Below are 14028 nucleotides of genomic sequence, written 5' to 3' on the forward strand. Positions count from 1 at the left end.
CCAACAAATTCCATGGAAACACTTTCCCAAGGACAATAAGGAACTAGAAGTGGAGTGTAAAAGCCTATTTTTCTATTGTTGGGCTTGCTTTTACCACACATGGTACACCCTTTAATATATCTAGAAATTGTTTCATGCATTCTTGGCCAATAGCAGAACCTTTGCAGTTGTGCAACTGTTTTACTTACACCAAAATGACCTGATATAAGAGAAGTATGTGCTTCCCGAATTATGTTAACTCTTTCAGTTTGTGGAATGCATAACTTTCCCAAATGATACAAGAGTTGGTCCTTAACATAATAATCCAATTCTTCTACTCGTTTTCCATGACTTAAAGTTGCATATACATCTTTAAAATCTATATCTTAAGCATATTGTTCAATGTAGCTTTCATGCATTACTAAGTTATGCTTAAGTATAGTAGATGCATTTATGATTGGTCTGGACAACATATCTGCAACTTTATTGTGTATGCCCTTCTTATATCTGATGACTAGATGAAACTGCTATAGAAAACACATCCACCTATAGTGTCTTGATTGCTGCAATTTAGTTTGTGAGTGCAAATACTGAAGTGGTTGATGATATGTATGGATGATTGTTTCTTTGCCCATTAAGTAATGTTTCCACTTTTTCACACTTTGTACTAATGCATACAATTCTTTATCATATGTGGGATAATTAACTATTGCAGAATTAAATGTCTCAGAATGATAGCATATGGGTTTACCGTGTTGCATCAACACTGCTCCCATGGCATAGTCACTAGCATCCGTTTCGATCTCAAATGGATGTTGAAGATATGGCAGTGCTAGTACTGGTGCCGTACTAATTTTTTCTTTTAAGGTGTTGAATGCTTTTTGTTATTTGCCTTCCCACTGAAACACCTTGTTCAATCTTGTTAAATCACGTAAGGGAGTTGAAATCAAGGAAAAGTTAGCAATAAACTTTCTCCAATATTGTGTTGCTCCTAGGAAGCTCCTAACTACTGTAGTAGATTTGGGTTTAGGCCAGTTCACAATGACTTCAACCTTAGAGGGATCTATCTTCAATTCACATTTTGATAACTTAACATAGATATTTTCTTTTTTGAAAACATCTAGAGTCTGCTTTACATGCTTCAAATGTTCTTCCCATGTTTTACTGAAAACAAGAATGTCATCTAAATATACCATTGCAAAATCATCAATAAAAGGCCTGAGTACATCATTCTTAACTCTCATGAAAGTGGCAAGAGCATTAGTTAAGCCAAAAGGCATAACCAGCCATTCATACAGCCCTTTCTTTGTTTTGAAAGCAGTCTTCCATGCATCTTGTTCTACTACTCTGACCTGATGATAGCCACTATGCAAGTCCAACTTGGAAAAGTAAACTGCTTCTTTCAGCTGATCTAATAGATCATCAATGCGAGGAAGAGGATAACGATTCTTGATCATTATTTTATTCAATGCTCTGTAATGAATGCACATCCTCCACGAACCATCTTTTTTTCTCACCAACACGATTGGAGATCTGCATGGTGATGTGCTTGGTCTTATGAACCCTTTCTCGAGCAACTCCTATACCTACTTCTTGATCTCTGCATTCTCTAAAGAAGATAACCTGTACATTCTGATGTTAGGTAATGGAGCATCTTGCTACAAATGAATATCATGTACTATTTCCCTTTTGGGTGGCAAACCTTTAGGTTCTTGAACTAGGATATCATATTCTGGAACAAATTTTTCTAAATCAGCTTTCTGTTTAGCATCACAACCCTCAAATATATTGGTTTTATTAGGGATCTTTTCCTTTACAACCATTAGTAAAAATTGCTTGCATGAATTTAAAATTCTTTTCATTTGCCTTGAGTTTATGAGAGTGTAATTATTTTTGAGTTTATGAGCTCTTACAATATATTCTATTCCATCTTTGGTGAGTTGATACTTATTTTCAGCTCTATAGAAAATGGCTTTTCTATCATACAAGGAATTCCTAAAACAATACCACATATATCCAAGGGAATTATATCTAACTCAACCTCATCTACAAATGTTGACCCAATAGCAAACCTAAGTTTACATTGTCTAGTCACTTGTTGCTTTGATTTATCACATACCCAACCTAATGGATATGGCTTCTTGTGAGGTGTCGTTAATAATCCCAACTTCTTTACAATTTCTTCAGAAATCAAGTTTACTTGTGATCCACTATCAAATAAAGTATCAATCTTTTGATGCTTGGAAATAACTCTAATATGAAAAAGCTCATGTATTTTCCTCTCATTTTCTTCATTATCAATAGATCGTGCAGAATTACTAGTAGATGCTTCATAATTTTTACCTTTTATAATTGTGGTTGTCACTGTTGTTTCATCACCTGAGTCTGACCCCAAATCCTTCTGAATAGCAGCAGCAGTCTTCTTCTTCTTGCCTTCAAAATTCTTGGGTTTCAGCTCCGGATGTAAAGACTAGCAATGTGCATCGTCATGTCCATCCTTCTTGCAATGAGTGCATGAAGGTTTATCTTTCTATACAGCGTTTGCCTTCCTCTCTTTCCATTTCTGCTTCTTCTTTTCCTTGTTCTTTCTTGTAATGGGTTTTGATGATCCCCCAATCTCTGGGTTCACAGTCTTGCCTCTAGCCTCTATATGTGTAGCCTGAATGGATACCTCATCTATGCTAGTGGGGTTAAACATGAGAATGGTGTGCCTCAAATAGCTATGCAGACCACCTATATACTTCAACAAAGTTACAAGTGAGTCTAGAGAAATGCCTAGAATTAAAGCTCTTTTTCTAAATTCCTGGGTATAGCTTTGTACACTTTGCCCCTTTAATTGGCAAAGAGTTTGCCAACTCATCATTGCTTGCTGCATATAAGCCAATGGATAGAATTTTTTTTTAATGGCAGAAACAAATTCACTCCAGGTAGAAATAATTTTACCATGCTTCTTCAAATCAACTTGTGTCCTGCCTTCCCACCACAGTAGGGCAATTCCTCCAAGGCGAAGGTTGCCCAGCTAAATCTTTCTCCTTTCTGAATTGATGTTCTGCACCCTGCAATATACATCAATCTGTCTAATCCAGTTATATATCTTTTCTGCATTTAATTCCCCATCATAAATTGGCAATTCAAATTTTACATCTAGTTTAATCACAGAAGTCTTCTTCTTTTTCTTCTCAGGGCTAGGAGATGAGGATGATGGAGGAGGATTTTCCCCTTTCCCTTTGCCCTAAGGGGCATCTAGAGAAGGTTATTCTGCTCCTTGATCTTGTTTGGAGGTTGAAGTACTTTCACCTTGGACTTTCTTGAATTCTCGATACATCTCTTCTACCATGGCCCTCATGGCCATAAAATTGTCCATGAAATGAGATTTTGATTCCATATGAGTTTCTTCTGCCATTCTCCTCCTAGGATAGACTCTTCCTATTTCTGGGTTGGCCTCAACAAGTTCTCCTTTTCCCAATTTGAGCTTTGACCTAGTTAGCATTCAAAAAAAAGTCTAGCACAAGCTTGTCTAACCTTAACAAACCAAAAACCAAAATCTCTGATACCACTTGATCTGAAAATGTAGATCTTAGATTACTTTTAAGGTATTATAGAATCATGTGCATAGATTTTCCTATACTACTTAGTGCAACTAATCGATAAGATTGCGAATAATATAGACAATGAGAAGTTAGAGAAACATAATAGATAAACACACATAAACAAGGCAAGTTTAATATGGAGTTCACCCAAAACTCTTGGGCTATGTCTCCTAGTCCAGCGTTCAGTGGTGACCTCTCTATTATGTCTTCAAGAGAAGAGTTTTACAAATTGTGAGCTCAAATTGAGTCTCAACACACAAATATAAAACAACAAGAGTTTGCTTGAATCCCTCAAGCCTCTCTAAGTATTCAAACTCTTTCTTTCACTCTTTGTCTTTGTTTTCTCTCTGTCTCAGTACTACCTTCCCTGTCTCTGTCATTCTATGGCTTTAAAGCTAATCGACGATCTCTGTTCATTTCCTATTCTCGGGCTCTCTGGCTCCCAGCCTCTGTCCGCTCAAATCCCCTTCTGAGCATTAGCAATCATGGCATAATGTCTTCAGGGGAGGTGGCCACCTGTTCTGCAACAGAAGGACCATCAGGCCTATGAAACCCCAAAAATAGTGTTCTCTGTTTTCACAGAGAAACACTGTAAACACAGGAAAATTCACTAATCTGTCATTTTTTCGGACTTCAAAAATCCTTAAATATGCTCTATACTCCTATCGGGTCTGCTTGTAATCACTTATCGCAAGTCGCAACGCCCCTATGCCACGGTTCCCTTTGTATTTGAAAAATACATTAAAACATTGAAAATATCTCAAAATGGCTTTATGGCGGACTTGAAATGTTATGCATTTGCATCTATAAGTTTCATTGGGTCCGATTATATCGCATTCGGGCGCATTCCTTTGCATTTCATTTATTTAACGAAATCGTGAAATACAAATAAAAAACCTTGTTTCCGGATCTCAAAATATATCAAATTTGATTCATATCCTAGTCAGTTCCATCTATCGCAAGTCGCGTATACATATGGCCCCACTCCTCTGTAATGCTCCGACGCGATATTGTGATGCGATTGATCGCAATCGCATATTGCATAGACCCCAGGTCGTTTGGTAAGCGCTCCTTGTATTTGTTGATTGCGATATTGTGAGTTAACCTGGGTCGTCGACCTGCACGCTTGATCAATGGTCCTCGTTGACCCGTGCTGATCACGATCGCAACTATCATATGGTCACCTCCGATAGCCTCCGCCTGTCACCGCTAATTGCGATATGCTGATCAGATCTGGACCATTGATCGGCCAGATCTGACGGCTCCTATGGATCGCTGCCCAAGCCTCCGATATGCCTATTTTCGTTGTTTCCTTGTGTTTTTCACTCCCGATAGTGTAAGCCGCCATTTTTAAAGGTTATTCTTATGTGATAGTTTTGATCTTTAAAAGACTTAGAGGGTGTTTTGGATCCATTTTGGATCAAGTGCGCAATGAGACAAATCAACGACGGGTAGGGGTTTTGACGTCTATTCCACTTCATTGACATGTGTTAACAGTACTATATCATGGTCTTCAGTTACGGGTGGAATGGTGGGCATTTTAGTTATGCAAGGAGAGCTATCGTAGAATGAGAACCCTTGTTTGCATTGTTACAGGTAAACTCTTTCACTATGTTGTGTTTTGGATGATGTTACAGGAGAGCTTGTATAAGGTAGCGGCCTCTCAGCTCCCTCACTTGCCGAGAGAGAAATATCGTCTGCACTGAGGTAAACTCTATCACAGTTTCCTCAAGCTCTACCAAGTTATATTGTCTTTCTAATTTTAATTAACTAAGATTCTAACAGTGTTTCTTTGTTTCAGAGTTGTGCTCCAAACCCATCTCCAAATTATATAAATGTTTTACTTCTCACATTCCCTTTTCGAGAAACAATACGGTCTTTGTTGATCGGCTGGTGGAAAACGCAAATGAGTGTATAGTTCTTGACAATGATGCCCTGTATGACATTTGCTTGAGGACACTCAAGCCCATTAATCCTAGTTGTAAGTAGAATTGTATCTCATTTCATTTCATCTTATGCTTAGGGTCTAGGTTTTATATATTGGTTAATTGAGTTTAGGGTTTAGTGTTTACAGATGAGTCAATTGGGTTTAGGGTTTGTTGATTTGTTATCTGGGGTTTTTGTTTTTCAGTCAAAGATTTGAACCATTCAATCTCTGTGACGATGAGTGAAGCGACATGTTGCCTAATATTTCTTGGGCACTTGAACTCAAACCTTAGGAAGCTTGCAGTGAACATGATTCTCTTTCATCTTCATTTCTTCATTCATGGTGAAATTTTCTATGTTGGTTCAAATGCTTTTCAAATCTTGTTCTGATGAATGACAACTAAAAATAGTTGCATTTCATAAGGTCAAAATTGGAAAAGGTTTATTCAAAGGCAGATCATCAACGCAACCTTTTTAGTTAACTGGAATTAATTGTGAATATAATTATCTTGACATTACTTTTCAGTCTATAAGAGCTTTCCTCTGGTATTTTTTTATGTTAAATTTACCATTGGATTGAGGTTCAAACTCTTTTTTGTCATTTGTTACATTAACTATTTCCGTGGGCTTACAAAAGGAAGGTAAGGGTGAGCTACTTGGAAATATAGTCAACAACTCTCAAAGAGGATGCTAATTGTTTATCCATAGAATCCATTTTTCAAGTAACCTTGAATTGAATTTAATTATGACAACTAATGGATGTGGACATATCAGTAAACTTTCATGTTTGTTATTTATGAAAAGAAATACTAATATATTTTTGTTGATATCACAAATAGGTGAGCTCCATGATGATCGTTACGATAGTATTTTCTCAATCAATCAATAAACCCACAAGTTTCTGACTTAAGTGCTTACCTCTAATGGATGAATTCACAACAACATCTTCAGGCTCTGATGAATTTATTCTCCAAAAAATCGCTCGTAATGGCTACCATTCAACCACTGTTGGCATCTTCATTCAGAAAGATGATATGGTCATAGCCAGATCCAACAGTGATATTATAAGGCCCTGTTCCTCTCAATTTCTTTGCGATCATGGATCAACTTTATTGTTGCCTTACCATGGATGTAGAGGACCTAATAAATGCTTAGATTCTTCACTTTACTACCCAATAACTAGAGCTTCTTTAGAGAAACGTATTATGTAGTATTGCCTCGGCTCGCAGTGATGAGGCAACCTCTACTCATGAGTTTTAGTCTTATACCACACTTCCACCATTAGCCTAAGAACTGATAGACATACAGATTAATTTATCAGTGAAATTGATTCCAGAGGTTCATTCTAGGTTATATATTCATAACTAGCATGTTGGGATGCCATAATCATAAAAATCACATACCAGAGACAAAGATATCAAAAGACACATCATAAACCCTAAATTTATCATAAATTTGAGATGATATGTAGAGCCCACATACCATAAACAACCCATATAATACATAACATGAAAAGCATTTTATCTTGGTATTTCTAAAATGAAAAGGGAATGGAAAACCATATATAAAAGAATTAGATATAAAAGAAAATTCAAGGAGCCATCCTTGAGATAGTACAAGACAAACCCAAGTATCTATGAAATCATGTAACAAAATTTACCCTATAAGATGAAATTGCTAAGGAAGTGGATACATTAAATGAAAAATGAAATCATGCAGCAAAATTTACCCTATAAGATGAAATTTCTAAGGAAGTGTAAGATGAAATCACTAAGGAAGTGGATAAATTAAATGAAATAATAGGGATTACAGACTCTGCTCCTTCAAGAGTTGAGATCTACAATTCGTTCTACTCTCTTGAAATAAAAATAAAATAAATAATATATATATATATATATATATATATATATATATATATATAAAATAAAAAATTGCAATCCAATGTGGGACAATTATTGCTTTACCTTGAAAATAAAAAATTGTGTGGACAATTATTGCTTTACTTTGAAAATAAAAATTTGGATGAATATGCAAAGATGTCAAATCTTCCCATTACATGAATGAACTCTCCATTTACAATTGAATGGAAAAACATTATTTACAATTGAATATAGAAAAACTACCTGTGGTTAATGAATTTTACTACACTATGCTATACTTAAATATGAATGCAATGTCTTTGCGTAGTGATTTGATTCCTAGATGTATATTTTCTGCGTCTTGAATTTGAACTTTTAACCTTTTACAAGTGGGCATGTGTTCTTAACGACTAGAACCACTCAATTTGTATTTAAAATACGTGTAGTCTAACTAATAGATAAAATAGTTGTTTTTTGTTGTAATCTAGCAATACAATTTTTAACCGCATTATAATTTCTTGTTTTTTATAAATGCTTTTGCATACATAAATGGATACGTGATACACTCAAATTTTGCAAATTAAACAAGTTAAACTTATGAATTGTAAAAATCTATGCATAATTTTGAGCAAAATTAACCAAAAAAATGCCCAAAAAATATCATCTCATTTACTAGTTAGACTACTTTACAATATGACATAATTAATTTAGTTTGATTGGTTTTTAGAAAGCATTGGCATTTTTAGAAGGCATTGGCATTTTAAGTGTCCAATATTTAATGTTCCAACATATGATTGTAATGACATTCAAAAATGCTTTTATTAACCAATTCTAATATACTTAAATTTAATATTTCAATTACTATTTACTTGATTATGAAAATTAAAATACAACTTTTTCAATTTAAAAATCTTATCAACATCTTTTTAAGCCTTTAAAATACTTACTAATATTATATTTCATAACAAAACAACTTGAATAGTTAATGTCCTTCCTTCCATTTCCCCCGGGCCATTAACCATTCAAATTCTTCATGCGTTTTCAATTTGAATAAATCTCTCCCACCATTTTATGGACAAGAGGAGCCTAGAGATTATTGGATTAACTTTAATATTACAAAAGGTCCATCGTCTTTATGGAGTTGGGTTTAAGGTGAAATCTTGACGGCAGAAATAAACTCAATATAGAAGAATTTGAAAAATTGTTTTTAACTATATGGTAAAACAAATGGATAAGGATGTTGCATCAAGGGAAGATCACTCTTTCAGGTTAATAGTAAAATATGGGCAAACAAATGTATGATGACTCTTTCATGTTCATAGTGTAAATATCCAAGTTGCACTTATAAATACATTACTGACAACTTGGTAAAAATATTATAAATATTTTCAATAAACATCATATAGTTAAATATCAGTGATGAATAGGTCTTTCAACATTAAAACTTGAAATTGGAAATAGATAAATACATTTTGTATTTTTTTTTTTTCATATATGAAAATAAATATTTTGCGGAGATGCTTTATGAGATGTGTAGACAAATTGTATATCACTATATTTTAAATATTTTATAATATTTTGTTGTTATTTAATTTTATAATATTTTGTAACTTAAATTTAAAAGCAAAAAATATGAAGAAATGTAATGATTTAAAATAATAATTCCATAATTATATTTAAATTTAGTTAATAAACACATAAAAACTTAATACTTATAATAAATTTACAATATAATAAGATTCTTAAACATTGATATCCATCCATCTCCATTTTACCATCTTTATTTTAAAAATAATAAATTGAATAAATATAAAGTACAAAACAATGGGCTCTAACAAAACTATGGGCAAAAACTAATACATTAAATAAATATAAAGTACAAAACAATGAGCAATAATATTTTTCCCAAAGATCATTGTAACACAATTAAATCCAACTACCAAAAATGAATGGTTTAGTAAGTTATAGACTCAAGTGATATTTATATATTATATTTAATTTAATAGAAATTTAAAAAGTCATAGTTTAATACTATTTTTAAAATTAGTTAAGATCACTAAAAAATAATTAATATTAATATAAGATAGTTAAATTTTACATAGTAATAAATTTACTATACAAAATCATATATATATATATATATATAGTAAATCATATATAAGAAAGTACTTCAAGTGTTTTTAGGGTGCAAAATCTATTTATGCATTTAAAAGTGTATTTTAAACTACGAGAAATTACAATCTTGCTAGAAATTGTACCCCTAGATTCAGATCAAAAGTCATTTCCTCTATTAGTTAGACTAGGCAGAATTAAGTTTTAGATAATAATTAATTTATATTAATTTACAAGTTTAAATTCCAACAATTAAAAATTAATAATTTAAAAGATAACAAATAATTTTTTATTAAATTTCTATTTTTCAAATATTTCAAAATAAATTGCTATTAATATATTATAATCTATATTAATTTATTAAAAAAAATTATCAAACAAAACATTGATGCTTTTAAGTATATTTGAGACATGAAAAAAAAAAAAAAAAAAAAATAATAAATATATATATATATATATATATATATATATATATATATAAATTATATTATTTTTAAAACCAACCTAGATCCATCTTAATTCTACCAAGCGCCCAAGGGTTCAAATCGCTTAACATACAAACCTATTTTAAAGTGAAAAGAGATTTGATCCCTCTAGCCACTTGAAAGATCCTGAGTTAAGATGGATTTAAGTTAATTTTATTCTTGGATCAAATTTATTATAATCTTAAGACTCTTTTTATTTTAATATATAGAACAATTTTATGAAATTATGGTAGAGAAAGATTGTATAACATTACAAAAAAAAAAAAATTAACACAATGTACTTAAGACATTGTCCAAATAACAAGAAACATTTGAAGGCAATGAAAATCATAACAATTGTTCTCACATGGAATCATTAGACATATCATATCATAGAATTATGACAATTCTTCACAATGTAAATCTTTCTCTATTAATAAAAGAAATTTACCAATTTAAAAAAAAACTAAAAAAAGATAACCTAAATAAACAATAATGATCTCTTTACTTTTCTTCCATGACTATCTTCCACTTTACAAAAAAAATTCAAATAAAATAAATAAATTGAAGGTATAGTTTTTGAAACCATAATAATAATAAGCAATTTGAGACTAAAAGAATGAGAGTCCTATCAACCTCTACTTCACCATGAACAAATAAAATCTAGTTAGCAAAGAACTTCTCAACCATGTGTCCTACACCCTCACTTTCACAAAAGCAAAAGGCATAGTTATAGATATACCTAGATTCAAAAGAAGAAGAATTATGGAATAAGATGGCCTTGTGCATATTAGTAATTAAGATCATGTACAATTACTTGGATATTCAAGTAGCAAACTAGTTGTTTGCAGGTACTACTTGGTCTCATCTAATGCTTTGAGGATAAAGTATTTAAAAACGGGTGGGTATGCTATTGCATATAACCTTGTATATCTAGTTTACGACCCTGCATATCTAGTTTATGATTATGGACTTGGTCGACTTGGTCTCATCTAATGCTTTGAGGATAAAGTATTTAAAAAAGGATGGGTATGCTATTGCATATAACCCTGTATATCTAGTTTATGACCCTGCATATGTAGTTTATGATTATGGATAAGATGAAGTATTTAGAAAGTGGTGGGCATTTTATTTCATATAACCCCCACATAGCTTGTCATATCTAATTGACATTTATGGATAAGTAGTGAGGGAATGTTTTTTTTTGGGGTAAGTAATGTTATAATCTTCCCATTGATTAAAGCCCTAAGCACCCATTAGATTTTTTCAGGATGTTTATGGTGAAAAGTTAATATAATATAGAATAGTTATTTATAAAAGTTTATTGTATTAATTATTTAATAGAAAATACATTAAATTAGATATTAAATAAGTTTCATCAAAATTTTAGTTTTTATTATTTCTTTGTTTAAAAGATTGGGCATTCTCAACACGCTTACTAATCGTACATTGAGAATCTCTGATGAAAAGAACCTCAATAAAGAGAAAGCTTATCTCTTTAATGTCTTTGTTAATAACGGTTACAGTAGGCACCATGGTTAGAGGGCTTTCCTTAAAGCCAACAAGAATTTGTTGGTCAAGAAAGACCTTGAAGACCGAGTCTCAGGGGTCCATCTACCTTTTGTCGAAGGGACCACTGATAAGATTGCAAGGATTCTTAAGAAGCATAATGTTCCCTCGACCTTTAGACCCCTTGACACCCCTCGTAATTCCCTCCAATTGATAAAGGATCCGATCGACCCTAAGGACATGAAAGGTGTCTATATTATTCCCTGTTCCTATGGGACCCCCTACATTGGAGAGAGAGGTCGCTCTATTAATTAAAGGATTAATGAGCACTCAGCAGACCTAAAACATGGGAAGACTCAGTCTTCTGCTCTTGCAGAACATGTCGAGAAGACTAAGCATCATGTTCGTATTGAGGAGGCTCGGGTTATTGCTAAGGTTCCGCAATTTCATCACCGCAAATTTAGAGAAGCCATTGAGATTGAAAAAAGGCCGAGCAATCTCAATAGAGATGACGACGGGAAGATTAGCAGTTGTTGGATCCCTACCCTCTCTTCCTAGTCGATTTCCCCCCCCCCCCCCCCCCCCCCCCTTGTCTTCTAGCTCGTCTTCTAAAATTTGATTAGAAAGATTAAGTGTACATTAGATAGCTTGAAGTTTATATTTAATTAATAAGCTTAATCAATAAGTTATACAAACCATTAATAATAATAACAATAAGAATATTACTATTATTAATCATTAAGTAAGATAATTTTAAAGTAATAATTAATTTCACAATATTAGTATTATAGTTATAGGAATATTAAGAGTAATAAATCCATACTATTTGGTTTTAGTCTTTTTAGGAATTTTCCCTCATATTCTTTCCCTTAAATTTATTAGATGGTCCTTTTTATAACTAACTTAATGAGTTTTTTGTATTGTAGATGATCATTAATCTAAAATTTATTAGAAAGATTAAGTGTTCATTAGATAGCTTTAAGTTTATATTTAATTATTAACTCTATTAATAAGTTATACAAACCATTAATAATAATACCAATAAGAATAATACTATTATTAATTATTAAGCGATAATAATAATAATAATAATAAATTTAAATTTTATAATATTAGTATTATAGTTATAGGAAAATTAAGAGTAATAAATCCATACTATTATATTAATGAATCAATGAATCGCTATTAATATATTAACATAAATATAGTAGCATTTTACTTTATTATCAATATTAATATTCCCTAGATCTAGTCTTACTATAAGTATAGTTAACATTATAGTATTAAAAAGAAAAATTCATAAAATTATTATTTTAACATTCAGAACACTAGAATATATGATGATAATATGTATTAATTCATTGTATAAATTTGTCTAATAAAAGTATTATAATTTTATTAAATATAATTTTGGTCCATGTCCCTATCCCTATCCCTTGGTCGAGTCCGATTGTCTAGTCAAAGTTAGTTGTTTCATGGTCAAATATAGTTGTTAGCCCGATCTAATTACCCAGTCCGATATACTCGTTTTCAAGTCAAACTTAGCTATTGGAAGATCTGCTCTCCCTATTTAACATGCAACCATGATCTGATTCTTCAACTTGTCCTGACGATGAACCACACTCGTTGGTTCGAAACGCGTCGACAAATGTATCATAATGTGATTTACGCCGAAAAATCTTCTCATAATTTGATATGGATCACTGAAGCCTCAATTCAACAAAAGTTTCATTAATTATAGATTAGGGTTTAATTATTTAAGAGTTAAAGATTTAAAGAGAGAAATCATTGTTGTATTTTTATTTTTTTTAACTAGGTTGAGGTTAACTTATTTATTGGATGGAAGAACGATCTACTCACAGTGGTATATTATCACCTCATTTATTGGATGGAAGAACGACCTACCTACAGTGGTATACTGTCACCAAGATTGTGTGAAGCTCACTTGAGGTTGTATGCCCTTTGGAATAGTTTAATTCTCCCAAAAGTGGCTTATATCTGCCCCATTTATTGGATGGAAGAACGATCTACCCACAGTGGTATATTGTCACCAAGATTGTGTGAAGCTCACTTGAGCTTGTATGCCCCTTGGAATAGTTTAATTCTCCCAAAAGCGACTTCCATCTTAAACCCTTCCTAGTAAAGTTTAAACCCCAGATCTTATAAAGACTAAGCCTCACTCAAACCAACTAATTTACACCTCATAGATATTATTGCACGTTTCTTAAATAAATAAATAAATCATCCTTTAAAAAAATTGTATAATTTATTTTTACCTTAAATATATTTTTTTAATTAAATAAAAATTTAAATATATATTTTTAAATTAAATGAAAATTGAAATAATAATATAAAACTAGAAATTCTAAAGAAACACCTAAATACAATAATGATCAATAAAGTTTTTAAAATTATTACTCGAATACACATTAATTGTAAAACACAAATACATACTGTATAAAAAACTTTGGCATTCATTTAAAAACACGATCACAACTAATTTCTATAAAAATAATTTATTTATACCTTCCACTAAATTCCCTTGCTGCAATTTTTTTATAAATCCTTTTTTAATCACTTTTGCATAAT

Source organism: Pinus tabuliformis, chromosome 4_1 (assembly GCF_031772625.1).
Source record: "Pinus tabuliformis cultivar Carrire ecotype Pingquan chromosome 4_1, CPIR1, whole genome shotgun sequence".
Lineage (NCBI taxonomy): Eukaryota > Viridiplantae > Streptophyta > Pinopsida > Pinales > Pinaceae > Pinus > Pinus tabuliformis.